A 15,977-nucleotide genomic window follows, 5' to 3' on the forward strand; every position below is an offset into this window, starting at 1 on the left:
ACACAGAGAACATCATCCGAGGTGAAGCTGAGCCCAAATGAAGCAAAGCACGTTCCCGAGCCAAGCAAGATACCTTTTGGGACATAGTATGTGGAGGTTGAATGTTGTCCTGGTCTTCTGGTCACAGCTTAGGAATGCTTGTCCCTTCAACCTCTCAATTTTAGATATCCCAGTTTCTCACTGTTTCCAAATGTGAATTCAGCTCCCTTAGTGTCTGCAGCAGTTTGTGATTTATTTCTTTTTTAAGGCTTGTGAAAATTCATAAGCATTAGTGAAAAATTCTCCCAATTCCCCACATTTCAGCATGGAATTTTGCAATCAAAGTCCACTGATATAATCCAGATTTGTATGTTAAACTAATTCACTAATCTCTTCATTTTATGCACGCTTTCATCTTAACATATGGGTTTTTCTTTCAAAATATTGCTTCCTTGGGGAACAGCATCACACCTTCTTACAAGTGTGTATTTCGAAGGGTGCTGTGTTTGGCTATTATGTCAATTTGCAAATTGTGAATTGGATAGATTCACCTTTAAATGCAAACTAAACTCAACGCCCCTAATCCCATTCCTGGCAAGGGTAAAAAGTACTCTCAGAAGAGTCCTCTTTCTGCTGACTTCATCACGACTGGACACCTTGGAACTGCAGAAAGAGCTTCCAAGGAGTAGCTGGGAACCCCTCCTTCCGCCCGAGCGGTGCCTGTCTTGGCAGGGACTATCATGCAGGAGAAGCTAATAGGGGTCAGCACAGATGGGTGTTGGACAGGATCAGACACATATCAAGGAGACATATTTGCCATTGCCAGTTGCACTTCATGAAAGGTGAGCTGAGAACCAGTAAAGCAGGAGAAAAAACACGCAAGAGGCCTCTGTGATGCTGCAGTGAAGCTTTAATAGGCTAGCAAGGAAGGAGGGAACATTCTCTGGGATCAACAGGTCAAGCAGGAGAAGAGATTCAACATTAAGAGATTAAAGGAAACCAAAACACTCATAAAAGTGTTCACAGTCGGCCAAAAAGGCCCCAGGCAAGAGCCTCTCGGTGGAAGATGTGCAGATCTTCCGCCAATTCTGACTCAGTGAACTGAGGCTTGCTTGGCATAAATGGAGGAAAGATACACTCAGCAGAGAAGGAAGGAAGATTTGCAAGGGGAAAGAATGTGTTACAGAGCAAAGATGACATGTTGGCAGCCATGGATAGTTTTGCGTAGTGGGCGCTCAGAATTTCGGACTTCCTGGCCCTCAAGAGCACAAACCATACGCAGGTTTCTTGACTCAGCTGTCAGTTGGGGGCTTTACCTTAGGATCAGAAAAGCAGACGATTCTCAACTGGGTGCATCTGGTGAGTGACATGACTGCCCTGCATTCTGTTCAAAACGTGAGACCATCCAAAGTATCAAAGGAAGCATCAGAAGTGAATCCTCAATGAGGGAATTGTGGCCGCTTGATACTGAATCTGAATTTGTTTACTATAGCTAAAAATTGATCTATTCGGTCGGAGCCCTCCGGGATATCTGAAGAGGGAGTTCCATTGTTGACACTGGACATCTTGCAAGAATCTTGGATACTCTGAAATGATACGTTTTCAAGGATACTTTCAGAAACACGTGAAAACAGGGGAAATCAGACATTATCTCTCAGATAACCAGAGAAATATTTGTCAGACAGGAAGGAGGCAGTTCCCCTTACTTTTCAGCTTTTATATTGAGATTCCTTTATGATGACTTAAAGAATGCATATCCAGGAAGGAGACAGTTCAGATAACGAGAGATATAAAAGATTAATTTAATGTTGATTTTTAATTGTTGCAGCCAGGCCTGGGACAGCAAGGTGAATGATGGTAAAACATTAAAATAGTGATTTTAAAATGGAAAAGTCTCAATGATTCCCACCCCCATTTGACAGGTTGTGTCTCTCTAACCCTGCTCCCTCTCCCTCTGAAATTCGAGAGACTTCTCTCACGCTCTGGCCCTGCAGGATCCTTCCTCTTCTGGGCTCAGACTGTTGGTCCACCGAGTTGAGTGTTGTTTCTACAGCAGGGATGGGGATGGGTAGCCTTCCAGAGCTTGTGGAACTACGACTCCCAGCAGCCCTAGCAGCCAACATTGGCCAAGGCCAGAGGGGGTGGGAGTTGTTTTACATCTGGAGGCCCACAGGTTCCCCAGCCCTGCTAAGCTGTGAGTGGGATTGACGTCCCAGGAGTCCAGCTGAGCCTCTTTCCCTGTCTGACCTGCCTCACCCAAGAAAAGGCAACTGTCAGTCCTGCCTAAAGTGCTCCTCAGTCCTCCCGTTGAGATGCAACGTGGGCATATCCTGTGACAACGGCACAGCACCTTTCTCAGAAGAAGAGGAGCTTGGGGCACTGGCCTGAGATTCCCAGAGGAGGGGAAATGGGTCCAGGGATCTTCCCATTACACAGAGCTGCTCTTTCAAACACAGCACAACCAGATCCAGAACAGGACATCCTCCCCTTGCCAGTTCTGGTCTCTTAGGAGGAAGAGATCCCCCTTTTCACCCTCATCCAACTCCATCCCAGATAGTGCCCAGCTCCACATTTCAGAAGTCCTATTAGAAGTGGGATTTCTGTTTCAGCCCAAAACAATGCCAGTGGCACAGGGAATTGCAAGTAAAGACCTGAAGGTCTCTTCCCAAATCTGATTTCCATGTGAAGCTAAGAAGGAAGGCATGTTGGGGGAAAACCCAGTAAATAACTACCCCATAGTCAATCTGTTGCAAACTTCTTTGCTCTAGTAATCAATTTACTTAAAAGGAGCTTACCAAAAGCTGAAGAAGCTGAGCAGCCGAGGAGAGGAGATCTTCAACAGCGCTGGTGGAAAAGCCGTACGCGCTGAGCCCTTTTATACCGTTTCTCTCTGCCCTTGGAGCAAATACTTTGGTGCAGCATCACTAATTTGGCTAAGTATTGCCCACCTCCACTTTTTGGCCAGACTGTCCCTAGCCATTGGAACTCCATCCGACTGCAATGCAATGTGTTCCAATAAGTTATGGGTCATGTCAGCCTCCTGCTTGGCTTTCTTTTGACGCGGCTTCAATTTGGGTGATGTTCATTGTGTTCCTTTTAATGTAATTTGGGGCATTTACTTGACTCAGCCCTGCTTACGCCTTTGCACCTATGAACACACTCGTTGTCACAATCGCATATGAAGCCCATTTTCTGCCTCATAGGACTCTGTACCTATAGATGGCTACGGGTGCTGGGAATCATAGATCTGTGACGCGTAAGCTACATCTCCCAGATTTCTTTGGGAGGAAAACATTCTGTGATTTCTGCTATGAGCTATGATTAGCCAAATTAGTGGTGCTGAAGCAAGATATTCGCTTCAGCTGCAGAGAGAAACTGCGTAAAAAGTCTCAGCGCGTAGGGCTTTTCCACCAGGGCTTTTGAAGATCTCCGCTCTTTGGCTGCTCAGCTTCTTTAGCTTTTGGTAAGCTCCTTTTTAGTAAATTGATTACTAGAGCAAAGAAGTTTGCAGCTGATTGTTTATGGGGCAGTTATTTGGACAGAAGGGACTTCTTCACCCAGAACAGAGTCATACTGTGCCAGTCTCTCCCATGGTCACATGACATTTTGCCCTCACAATGCTGCCGTTCCCAACACCCCTAAGAGTCTACAGTGCCCAGAGTTCTATGAAGGGGAAAAGATGCTTAAGGTATGCCTAAAGTGCTCCTCAGTCCTCCCGTTGAGATGCAACGTGGGCACATCCTGTGACAACGGCACAGCACCTTTCTCAGAAGAAGATGAGGATGGGGCACTGGCCTGAGATTCACAGAGGGAATTGCAAGTAAAGACCTGAAGATCTCTTCCCAAATCTGATTTCCATGTGAAACTAAGCAGGAAGGCATGTTGAAAAAAACCCCAGTAAATAACTGCCCCATAGTCAATCTGTGCCACACAGAAAATGGGACCCAGAGTTAGTTTTGAAGACAAAGGAGAATTTGAGATGGAGTACAGAGCTGAGTTGTGGACTGAGTTTTTGCAGAAAGGTTTCAGCCTGTAAAATGCAGCAAGCTGGACCCAGGGTCAGAGCCACACTTGGGAACATGTTTGATTTCTGTTTGACTATAGCGATGATGTGGCTATGGAAGAAGGAAGAACCTGATGGGATCTCCATGCTCTGATCCCTTCATCACAGACTCTGCTTTGCTTTCTTTTGACTTGGCTTCGATTTGCGCCTACAAACACACTGGATGTTGCAATCACAGGTGAAGCACATTCTGCCTCAAAAGACTCCGGTCCCTATAGATGGCTAAGGGTGCTGGGAATCATAGCTCTGTGAGGGATGAGCTACATTTCCCAGAATTCTTTGGAGGACAATGTTCTGTGATTCCTGGGACTGTCAACCTTTCGAGGCCTTTATGCTGTTACATTTGTAGCAGAGATTATTGGTGAGCAGGCCTTTGAGTAGATAGAGAGGGAAGGACTTTATTTAAACGAGAGGGGCCAGGATTACTTCTTGTCACTGTACTCCTGGCTGCTTGGACACTTCAGCTCACTTATCTCACCTTCCTCTTGTCAGACCTTCACAGGGGGCACCCTCTCAGACCACCTCAGCCCCTGGCTCCCTTCTTCTGATCTTCCCCAAATGAGTATAAATAACAAACAGGGTCTCCAAATCCTGGTCTGTTCCCTCCAGTTTTTCCTGGTCTCCACCTCCCTGCACCTTCCTTTATTCCCACAGACTCTATAGCCCACCTCCACTTTTTGGCCAGACTGTTCCTAGACACTGAGACTCCATCTGACTGCAATGTAATGTGTTCCAAAAAGTTATTGGTCACTTAGTGGCAAGGACCATTCAAAAATTTATTGGGCACTTGGTGGCTAGGAACATTCAGGCCAAAAAGTGGATGTGGGCTATACTTAGCCAAATTAGTTGTGCTGCAACAAGATATTCGCTCCAAGTGCAGAGACAAATTCTGTAAAAGGGCCCCACGCGTAGGGCTTTCCCCCCAGTGATTTTGAAGATCTCCTCTCTTCTTCCCCTCAACTTCTTCAGCTTTTGGTAAGCTCCTTTTAAGTAAATTGATTACTAGAGCAAAGAAGTTTGCAACTGATTGACTATGGGGCAGTTATTTGGACAGAAAGAACTTTTTCACACAGAACAGAGTCAAACTGTGCCAGATATTTTGTTTTCTCATAATCTATCATCTCAATAGTGAATGTGCTCTTTACTCGGAATGGGATCTTTTTATTTTTCTTCTCCCACTTAAACTGTTCATCACAGAGAACGTTCACTCATTTCTGCTTCTCTATTAAAGCTTCAGTGCAGCATCACTGATGTGTCTTGTTCACTTTTCTTCTGCCTTCCTGGATCTTGGTTCACTGCTGCCAAAATCCCCAAACCCATGTCCTGTGTTGTGTCAGTTACTCATGTCCTGCACCCAGTGGCGTAGCGTGGGTTGTCAGCACCCGGGGCAAGGCAGTGAGAGAGAGTGAGTGAGCCAGGTAGGGGCCAAGATCTGCGAGTGCGAGCGCGCCCCCCAGATGTTGCGCCTGGTGCGGCTGGCCCCCCTGCACCCCCCACGCTATGCCACTGCCTGCACCCATCAGTAACTTCCCCAAAGATAAACTCCCTGGAAGTCCATGCAAAGCACACAGGATCTCCAAATCCTTGTCTCAGTTTCTCCCACAGGTTTTTCCTGGTCTCCTCCTCCCTGCACCTTCCTCACCGACTTCCTTTCTTCCCAGAGACTCCTCTCAGCTGACTCTGCCCCCAAGTACCTGGAACTTCCAGCCAAACAGGGTCTGTGGTCACAAAGAGCAATGAAGATCCACGGACCTGATTCTGACCCTGCTTAATCGATTCTCCACGCATTCCTCTCTCCCTGCATTCACAGGACCTCTCACCAAGGACTTCTACTGCACACAATCGCACACAATCGTACCGGTGGTCACACAACATTTTGCCCTCACAATGCTGCCGTTCCCAACACCCCTAAGAGTCTACAGTGCCCAGAGTTCGATGAAGGGGAAAAGATGCTTCAGATGTGTTTAAAAGAAGTCGTCTGTATGTAGGTTATGCTCCACAGATGATGCTTCTGAAGCCTGAAGGAGTCAAGAGAACACCCTGAACTCCATTAAAGGGAACACAGAGAACATCATCCAAGGTGAAGCTGAGCCCAAATGAAGCAAAGCAGCTTCCCAAGCCAAGGTGTAACCTGGCCTGCAAGATACCTTTCGGAACGTAGTCAAAATAAAAAAAAATTCCTTCCTGTAGCACCTTAAAGACCAACTAAGTTAGTTCTTGGTATAAGCTTTCGTGTGCATGCACACTTCTTCAGATACCAAACATAGTATGGGAAGGTTGAATATTGTCCTGGTCTTGTGGTAACAGCTTAGGAATCCTTGTCCCTCCAACCTCTCAATTTTAGATATCCCAGTTTCTCACTGCTCCGAGATTGAAGTGGCATGCAACAATATTTAAGTGAGCCCTGCATATACACAATTCCTTTGTCTGTTCCAAAAAGCAGGAATTTAGCCATACAGGCAGAAGTGCTCCTGTCTGGGAAGTTTCCTGGTCCTCAGGTGGGTTTCGAAGCTGAGAGGATTCCGAGGGAATAAAGGAAGTTGGCGAGGAAGGTGGGAGGAGGAGAAAAAATGAAAAAGCCACGGGGAAACCTGAGACCAGGATTTGGAGACTCTGTGTGTTCTTCATACTTGCTTGGGGGATGTCAGGGAACTGACATCGGAGCCAGAGGCGGAGGGAAGGCTCTCAAGTGATGCTGGAGAGGGACCCAGCAGGGAGACAGATAGCTCAGCGGGGGAAGCAAATCAGCGCAACACCAGGGATAAAGGGGGGGGGGCAGATGGAGGAATCGGCGAGAGGGCTCCAGGACTCTTCGCTGGACACCAGCGGGGAGAGCACGGGTCCTCTGCTACCCACGCCCTCCCTGCGCAGAAGACTTCCGCGCAGGGAGAGTAGGAGGAGACTTGGCGTCAAACAGCTTTTATGCTGGAAAAGGTTTAAGAAACGCCCACTGACGGATTCTGCTAGCGACTGAGGCAGCCACGAAGTGAAGGGCTGTCCAGACAGAAAAGGTTTAACAAGGCAACATAGCCAGGAGTGGCGGTAACTTATGCACGAGCAACCCCTATATTCATTACAGGGAAGATCAGTGCAAGGGAGCTGAGTTGGTCTGAGAGGGTGCCCTGTGCGAAGTTCTGACAAGAGGAAGGCGACATATGGTGGCTGATGCGTCCAAGCAGCCAGGAGAACAATGGCGAAAAATAACCCAGGCCCCTCTGAATTAAATGAAGTCCTTCCTTCTGTCTCCACTCACAGGACTGCTCCCCAATTATTTGGGCTACAGACGCTTGCGGGGTCATTGTAACAGCATAAGGCCGCGAATGTTTTTTCAATAACATCTTCATTGAACGTTTTTTAATGCATTGAACACTAAAACTCTATCTCATCTATACAAAAATACAAACACAATCATATAGGAAAAAGAAAAAGAAAGACTCTTTATGTCCTCTTCTCCTCATTTTTAATTTGTATACCGCCTTTCTATCTTACAGTACTGAAGGCGGTTTACAAGCTGAAGAAACAAAAAATGTACATCTTACAACAATCTAATGCAATACAAAAATGCGATAATAAAACATAACTTTAAAATAGGCAACCTCCATCAAAAAAGTAACATTCAACAGCCATTAGAATAGTATACAATAATAATATCAACATATAAAAGTTAATCAGAAATCCACTCAACAGTTACAATAATATCTAAACTATAATCAATAAAACAACGGCAAGCCACAGTACATAAACCAATACAATACGCATTGAGAAGCAGAGACTAGGGGGTAGAGAAGGCAGGTGGAAGGAGGCCTTGCCTGATGGAGTCTCTCCCCTCATGTCCTACATGTCATATCATTCATCCCCACAGGCAGAAGGTCTCACCTGGATGCTAACGATACGATACAATACGATATCTTTATTGTCATTGTCCCTTGCGGAACAATGAAATTGAAAAACTACATAAAACTACATAAAAACTACATAAAACATTCAAAAACCCCTAAAAACTCTAAAACCCCATTTTAAAATACACTATACTACAGAGACCCCTTATGCTGCATTTAGAACCAGAATTGCATTAGCGTACAAACTCAGGCGGCTAGTCGTAGTCTTTATAACCCTATACCTTCTTCCAGAAGGCAGAAGCTGAAAGAGATCATTTCCGGGGTGCGTACTATCATGTGCTATCTCTGCCTCTTTCTTATGGCACCTGGCAGCATAGATTGCCTGTTCTCCCACCCTGAGAGATGTTTCCTAGCTTGCCGGCCCTACAAAGACCCTCCGCCCCCCCCAGCTGTCTCCTTTCTGGATGGGCATTCTTTAAGTCATCATAAAGGAATCTTAATCTAAAAGCTGAAAAGAAAGAAGAACTCCCTCCTCCCTGTCTGACAATTATTTCTTTGGTTATGTGAGAGAGATATTGGGCATTTGAAACATGCCGCAGAGTAGACCACACAGATGGAATCACCAAAGAGACGCAGAGAGATCTTTGCAAGGTTTAATAACAAAAACTCCTCAAACATACATCTTAAAAAGGTAAAGGGACCCCTGACCATTAGGTCCAGTCGTGACCGACTCTGGGGTTGGGGCGCTCATCTCGCTTTACTGGCCAAGGGAGCCGGCGTACAGCTTCCAGGTCATGTGGCCAGCAGGACTAAGCCACTTCTGGCAAAACAGAGCAGCGCACGGAAACACCGTTTACCTTCCCGCTGGAGCGGTACCTATTTATCTACTTGCACTTTGACGTGTTTTCGAACTGCTAGGTTGGCAGGAGCAGGGACCGAGCAACGGGAGCTCACCCCGTGGCGGGGATTCAAACCGCCTACCTTCTGATTAGCAAGTCCTAGGCTCTGTGGTTTAACCCACAGCGCCACCCGCGTCCCCTAACAATACATCTTACATAGTGGTTATAATCATCACCCATCCATCCACCAGGGAGCAGATTAAGGTACATATAGCACATTACATACCATTCACAACTGCTGACACAGCTAATTGCAGTGACTTATCAGCACCTGCTACACAGCTGTAAGAACTAGGTCAGATTATGCACCGGGGCTTTTAAAGTGGTACCCATTCTGTGGAACAATAATGAACCCTAACATTGAAAAAACTATTTAACAAGATAATGTCTGGTTTCCCCCGTTTTCACATGTTTCTGAAAGTATCCTTGAAAATGTATCATTACATATCATCAGCAATTTGGCTAAGTATACCCCACCTCAGTTAACTCTAGATTATACCAAAATGTTCCTAGCCATCATCCCACAACATCGAACCTTCCTCTACTATGTTCCCAAAGGTATCTTGCAGGCCAGGTTACACCTTGGCTCGGGAAACTGCTTTGCTTAATTTTGACTCAGCTTCACCTTGGATGATGTTCTCTGTGTTCCTTTTAATGGAGTTCAGGGTGTTCTCTTGACTCCTTCAGGCTTCAGAAGCATCATCTGTGGAGTGTAACCTACATATGGATGACTTCTTTAAAACATACCTTAAGCAACTTTTCCCCTTCATAGAACTCTGGGCACTGTAGACTCTTAGGGGTGTTGGGAACAGCAGAACTGTGAGGGCAAAAAGTCGTGTGACCATGGGAGAGACTGGCACAGTATGACTCTGTTCTGGATGAAGAAGTCCCTTCTGTCCAAATAACTGCCCCATAATGCCCATTCCGAACTTCAGGAGGAGGGGGGGTTGCGGGCTCACGACCCCGCCCACACTCAGGGATTCCCTTATTTGCATCCCCTGCAGCGCCAGCCAATCGGCTGGCGGCAGGGGCGGGCCTTCCAGAGGCCACATAAGGTCGGGGCAGCCCTCGGCTCGCCCCTTTTCTTCCTAGCTGCTGACGCCTAAATTTCTGTGTCCGTTGTCTTTATTTATTCCACCTGTGGGGGGGGGGGAGGGAATAGCCACGCAAACAATCAGCTGCAAACTTATTTGCTCTAGTAATCAATTTACTTAAAAGGAGCTTACCAAAAGCTGAAGAAGCTGAGCAGCCAAAGAGCGGAGATCTTCAAAAGCCCCGGTGGAGAAGCCCTACGCGCTGAGCCCTTTTACGCAGTTTCTCTCTGCAGCTGAAGTGAATATCTTGCTTAAGCACCACTAATTTGGCTAATCACAGCTCATAGCGGAAATCACAGAACATTTTCCTCCCAAAGAAATCTGGGAGATGTAGCTTACGCATCACAGAGCTATGATTCCCAGCACCCGTAGCCATCTATAGGTACAGAGTCCTATGAGGCAGAAAATGGGCTTCATATGCGATTGCAACAACGAGTGTGTTCATAGGTGCAGAGGGGTAAGCAGGGCTGAGTCAAGTAAATGCCCTAAATTACATTAAAAGGAACACAATGAACATCACCCAAATTGAAGCCGCGTCAAAAGAAAGCCAAGCAGGAGGCTGACATGACCAATAACTTATTGGAACACATTGCATTGCAGTCGGATGGAGTTCCAATGGCTAGGGACAGTCTGGCCAAAAAGTGGAGGTGGGCAATACTTAGCCAGATTAGTGAAGCTGCACCAAAGTATTCGCTGCAGGTGCAGAGAGAACCTGCATAAAAGGGCTCAGCGGGTACAGCTTTTCCACCAGCGCTTTTGAAGATCTCCTCTCCTCGTCTGCTCAGCTTCTTCAGCTTTTGGTAAGCCCCTTTTAAGTAAATTGATTACTAGAGCAAAGAAGTTTGCAACAGACTGACTATGGGGTAGTTATTTACTGGGTTTTTCCCCCAACATGCCTTCCTTCTTAGCTTCACATGGAAATCAGATTTGGGAAGAGACCTTCAGGTCTTTACTTGCAATTCCCTGTGCCACTGGCATTGTTTTGGGCTCAAACAGAAGTCCCACTTCTAATAGGACTTCTGAAATGTGGAGCTGGGCCCTCTCTGGGATGGAGTTGGATGAGGGTGTAAAGGGGGATCTCTTCCTCCTAAGAGACCAGAACTGGCAAGGGGAAGATGTCCTGTTCTGGATCTGGTTGTGCTTTGTTTGAAAGAGCAGCTCTGTGTAATGGGAAGATCCCTGGACCCATTTTCCCTCCTCTGGGAATCTCAGGCCAGTGCCCCATCCTCCTCTTCTTCTGAGAAAGGCGCTGTGCCGTTGTCACAGGATGTGCCCACGTTGCATCTCAATGGGAGGACTGAGGATCACTTTAGGCAGGGCTGACAGTTGCCTTTTCTTGGGTGAGGCAGGTCAGACAGGGAAAGAGGCTCAGCTGGACTCCTGGGACGTCAATCCCACTCACAGCTTAGCAGGGCTGGGGAACCTGTGGGCCTCCAGATGTAAAACAACTCCCACCCCCTCTGGCCTGGCCAATGTTGGCTGCTAGGGCTGCTGGGAGTTGTAGTTCCACAAGCTCTGGAAGGCTACCTGTCCCCATCCCTGCTGTAGAAACAACACTCAACTAGGGGGACCAACAGTCTGAGCCCAGAAGAGGAAGGATCCTGCAGGGCCAGAGCGTGAGAGACGTCTCTCAAATTTCAGAGGGAGAGGGAGAAGGGTCAGAGAGACACAACCTGTCAAATGGGGGTGGGAATCATTGAGACTTTTCCATTTGAAGATCACTATTTTAATGCTTTACCATCATTCACCTTGCTGTCCCAGGCCTGGCTGCAACAATTAAAAATCAACATTAAATTAATCTTTTATATCTCTCGTTATCTGAACTGTCTCCTTCCTGGATATGCATTCTTTAAGTCATCGTAAAGGAATCTCAATATAAAAGCTGAAAAGTAAGGGGAACTGCCTCCTCCCTGTCTGACAAATATTTCTCTGGTTATCTGAGAGATAATGTCTGATTTCCCCTGTTTTCACGTGTTTCTGAAAGTATCCTTGAAAACGTATCATTTCAGAGTATCCAAGATTCTTGCAAGATGTCCAGTATCAACAATCTAGCTCCCTCTTCTGAGATGCCAGTGGAACACCCCCCAATAGAGGATATTATAGCTATAATAAACAAATTCAAAATCATTGTCAAGCGGCCACAATTCCGTCGTTGAGGATTCACTTCTGCTGCTTCCTTTGATCCTCTGGATGGTCTCACGTTTTGAACAGAATGCAGGACAGTCATGTCACTCACCAGATGCACCCAGTTGAGAATCGTCTGCTTTTCTGATCCTAATGTAAAGCCCCAAAATGATACCTGAGTCAAGAAACCTGCGTATGGTTTGTGCTCTTGAGGGCCAGGAAGTCCGAAATGCTGAGCGCCCACTACGCAAACTATCCATGGCTGCCAACATGTCATCTTTGCTCTGTAGCACATTCTTTCCCCTTGCAAATCTTCCTTCCTCCTCTGCTGAGTGTATCCTCCATTTATGCCAAGCAAGCCTCAGTTCACTGAGTCAGAATTGGCGGAAGATCTGCACATCTTCCACCGAGAGGCTCTTGCCTGGGGCCATTTTGGACGCCTGTGAACACTTTTATGAGTGTTTTGCTTTCCTTTAACCTCTTAATGTTGAATCTCTTTTCCTGCTTGACCTGTTGATCCCAGATAATGTTCCCTCCTTCCTTGCTAGCCTATTAAAGCTTCACTGCAGCATCACAGAGGCCTCTTGCGTGTTTTTTCTCCTGCTTTACTGGTTCTCAGCTCATCTTTCATGAAGTGCAACTGGCAATCACAAATATGTCTCCTTGATATGTGTCTGATCCTGTCCAACACCCATCTGCCCTGACCCCGATTAGCTTCTCCTGCCTGAAAGTCCCTGCCAAGACAGGCACCGCTCGGGCGGAAGGAGGGGTTCCCAGCTACTCCTTGGAAGCTCTTTCTGCAGTTCCAAGGTGTCCAGTCGTGATGAAGTCAGCAGAAAGAGGACTCTTCTGAGAGTACTTTTTACCCTTGCCAGGAATGGGATTAGGGGCGTTGAGTTGAGTTTGCATTTAAAGGTGAATCTATCCAATTCATAATTTGCAAATTGACATAATAGCCAAAACACGACTCCCTTCGAAATACACAATTGTATGAAGGTGTGATGCTGTTCCCCAAGGAAGCAATATTTTGAAAGAAAAACCCATATGTTAAGATGAACGCGTGCATAAAATGAAGAGATTAGTGAATTAGTTTAACATACAAATCTGGATTATATCAGTGGACTTTGATTGCAAAATTCCATGTCAAAATGTGGGGGATTGGGGGAATTTTGCATTGATGCTTATGAATTTTCACAAGGCTAAATAAATAAATAAATAAATAAATAAATAAATAAATAAAAAACTGCTGCAGACATGAAGAGAGCTGAATTCACATTTGGAAACAGTGAGAAACTGGGATTTCTAAAATTAACAGGTTGAAGGGACAAGCATTCCTAAGCTGTGACCAGAACACCAGGACAATATTCAACCTTCCCCTACTATGTTCCAAAAGGTATCTTGCAGCCTGGTTACACCTTGTCTCGGGAATGTGCTTTGCTTCATTTGGGCTCAGCTTCACCTTGGATGATGTTCTCTGTGTTCCTTTTAATGGAGTTCAGGGTGTTCTCTTGACTCCGCCAGGCTTCAGAAGCATCATCTCCTTCCCTCTCTCAAAGGCCTGCTCACCAATAATCTCTGCTCCAAACATTTGTAGGGTCATTGTAACAGCATAAAAAAGGCCTTGAACACTGACAGTTCCAGGAATCACGGAACATTGTCCTCCCCAAGAATTCTGGGAAATGTAGCTTACCCCTCACAGAGCACCCTTAGGCAGCTATAGGGACCAGAGTCTTTTGAGGCAGAAAACGTGCTTCACCTGCAAACTCCATTGTCCCTCAGACATTGTGGGGGGCCGGACTATATTTTTTTGGGGGGAAATGAACAAATTCCTATGCCCCACAAATAACCCAGAGATGCATTTTAAATAGAAGACACATTCTACTCATGTAAAAACACGCTGATTCCTGGACTATCCGAGGGCCGGATTTAGAAGGCAATTGGGCTGGATCTGGCCCCCAGGCCTTACTTTGCCTACCCATGGTTTTACCTATCGGTGCACCCATCCTGTTTTCTCCTCTCACTAAACTGCGGAACTCCCCCCCACAGGAGACAGCGATGGCCACCAATTTGGATGGCTTTGAAAGGCGATGAGGCAGTTTTGTGGAGGATAATAAGGCTACCAATGGCTACTGGCCATGGAGCCTTCCTTCTCCCTCCTCCGCATTCTGCCTCTGGGTACCCGCTGCTGGGAAATGCAAGTAAGCCTTTGTTTGGATGGAGGGGAGGTTGTAGCCTCTGCCTGCCCCTCCTCATTAAGGATATCCTCTTTAAGGGATCCGGGGTGTGTGGATCCTGTCCAGTGCCTGTCCCCCCCCCCTCACAGTGCTACAATTCCCAGCCCCCTTAAAGATCTACAGTGCCTAATAATAATAATAATAATAATAATAATAATAATAATAATAATAATAATAGTAATTTATTTATACCCCACCCATCAGGCTGGGTTTCCCCAGCCACTCTGAGCGGCTTCCAACAAAAGATTAAAATACAATAATTCATCAAATATTAAAAAATTCCCTAAACAGAATTCTGTGAAGGGGGAAAAGTGCTTTAAATGTGTTTCAACAATGAAGTTTGTCTGTAACCATGATGCTCCACATGTGATGCTTCAGAAGCATGAAGGCTTAAGAAAAAAACCCAAATCCCACAAAGAGGAACAAGAAGAACTTCCAAGATGAAGCTGAGCCAAAAGGAAGCAAAGCAGTTTCCTGAGCCAAGAAGTCGCCTGACATGAAAGATTACATCTTACAACATAGTAAAATTGAGTTACATGGTCTGGGAGGGTGGCCAGGGGTGGGAGGGTGACGCCAAGCCAAACTGTTGCCCAAAAAGTCCAGAGAGAAACTGTATAAAAGGCTTTTCCACCAGTGCCTTGAAACATCTCCTCTCTCCTGTCCCTTGGCTTCTCTATCACTTGGTAAGTTGTCTTTAACTGAATTGCCTCTTAGAGGAGAGAAGGAAGGAACTGTTTGATTATGGAACAGAGATAATTTTGAAATTTGGTTCGACTCAATTAGCTGTCAATTCAGAGACAAGAAGCAGTTTTGGGAAGAACTCAAATCTCTACATCCTAGGAGTTGTGTTACTGGGATTGTTTTGGGCTCAACAGAAAATTTTAACCTAGAGTTGTATTGGGGCTTTTAGAAATGCGAAACTGGGTACTTTCATGGTTGGAGCCAGCTAGGAAAAGAAGATAGCAGCCGTGGTCCTGAGTGGTTTTGCAAAACCTTGCCTAGTGTCCCTGTTCCCTGTCTTTCTGGAGAAAGCTGCTCTGGCCATGGTCACACCTGCTGCCCATGGAGCAGCTGAACTGAGTTTTTGAGGCTCACTCTATGCAGGGCTGCCTTGTTCCAGCCCCACTGACCCTTTCTTGCATGAGGCAGGTCTGGCAGAGCCAGGTGCTCCCCTGAAACCCTGGAAAGGGAATCCTTCTTTCTGGTGAAGAGAGGTGGGGAACCTCTGGCCCTCCAGACATGGCCAAACTACAACCATCATCTTCCAGAGCCAGTGTGGTGTAGTGGTTAGGAGCGGTAGTCACGTAATATGGGGAACCAGGTTCGCTTCCCTGCTCCTCCACCTGCAGCTGCTGGGTGACCTTGGGCTAGTCACACTTCTCTGAAGTCTCTCAGCCCCACTCACCTCACAGAGTGTTTGTTGTGGGGGAGGAAGGGAAAGGAGAATGTTAGCCGCTTTGAGACTCCTTAAAGGGAGTGAAAGGCGGGATATCAAATCCAAACACTTCTTCTTCTTCCCTGCTTCCTTCAGCTGCTGAGATTTGTAGTTCAGATTCAAAGCGTTCCCCATTCCTGCTCTAGGGACAACACTCTGCTAGAAGGTCGGACACATTAAAAGGAGCTCTGAATGTAATGCTGAATGTGGGAAGAGGTATTGCTGGCTACCAGCCACCATGGTTATACTTTCCCCTCCACGATTGGAGGCAGCATGTTTCTGAACAAAAGTTCCGGAAATCACAAGAGAT

The 15,977-nt window shown here is 46.3% G+C and overlaps 3 long non-coding RNA genes across 3 annotated transcripts in view; 2 read left to right on the plus strand and 1 right to left on the minus strand.

The window, feature by feature from the left end:
• LOC308575338 overlaps positions 1 to 15,977 on the plus strand; it is a 31,683-nt gene that overhangs the window by 14,014 nt on the left and 1,692 nt on the right. Inside the window, exon 2 of the long non-coding RNA XR_014002785.1 lies at positions 14,811 to 14,915. This is a non-coding gene — a long non-coding RNA (uncharacterized lncRNA). The remainder of the gene's footprint in view (positions 1 to 14,810; positions 14,916 to 15,977) is intronic.
• The window catches only part of LOC308575355, a 29,153-nt gene continuing 14,047 nt past the window's right edge, over positions 872 to 15,977 (minus strand). The window contains exon 2 of the long non-coding RNA XR_014002806.1: positions 872 to 1,565. This is a non-coding gene — a long non-coding RNA (uncharacterized lncRNA). The remainder of the gene's footprint in view (positions 1,566 to 15,977) is intronic.
• LOC308575386 lies at positions 10,616 to 12,572 on the plus strand. The gene is made up of 2 exons (XR_014002837.1): positions 10,616 to 10,674; positions 11,884 to 12,572. It is a non-coding gene; the product is annotated as an uncharacterized lncRNA (long non-coding RNA).

Source organism: Podarcis bocagei (genome assembly GCF_964188305.1).
Source record: "Podarcis bocagei genome assembly, chromosome: 16".
NCBI classification, from domain to species: domain Eukaryota; kingdom Metazoa; phylum Chordata; class Lepidosauria; order Squamata; family Lacertidae; genus Podarcis; species Podarcis bocagei.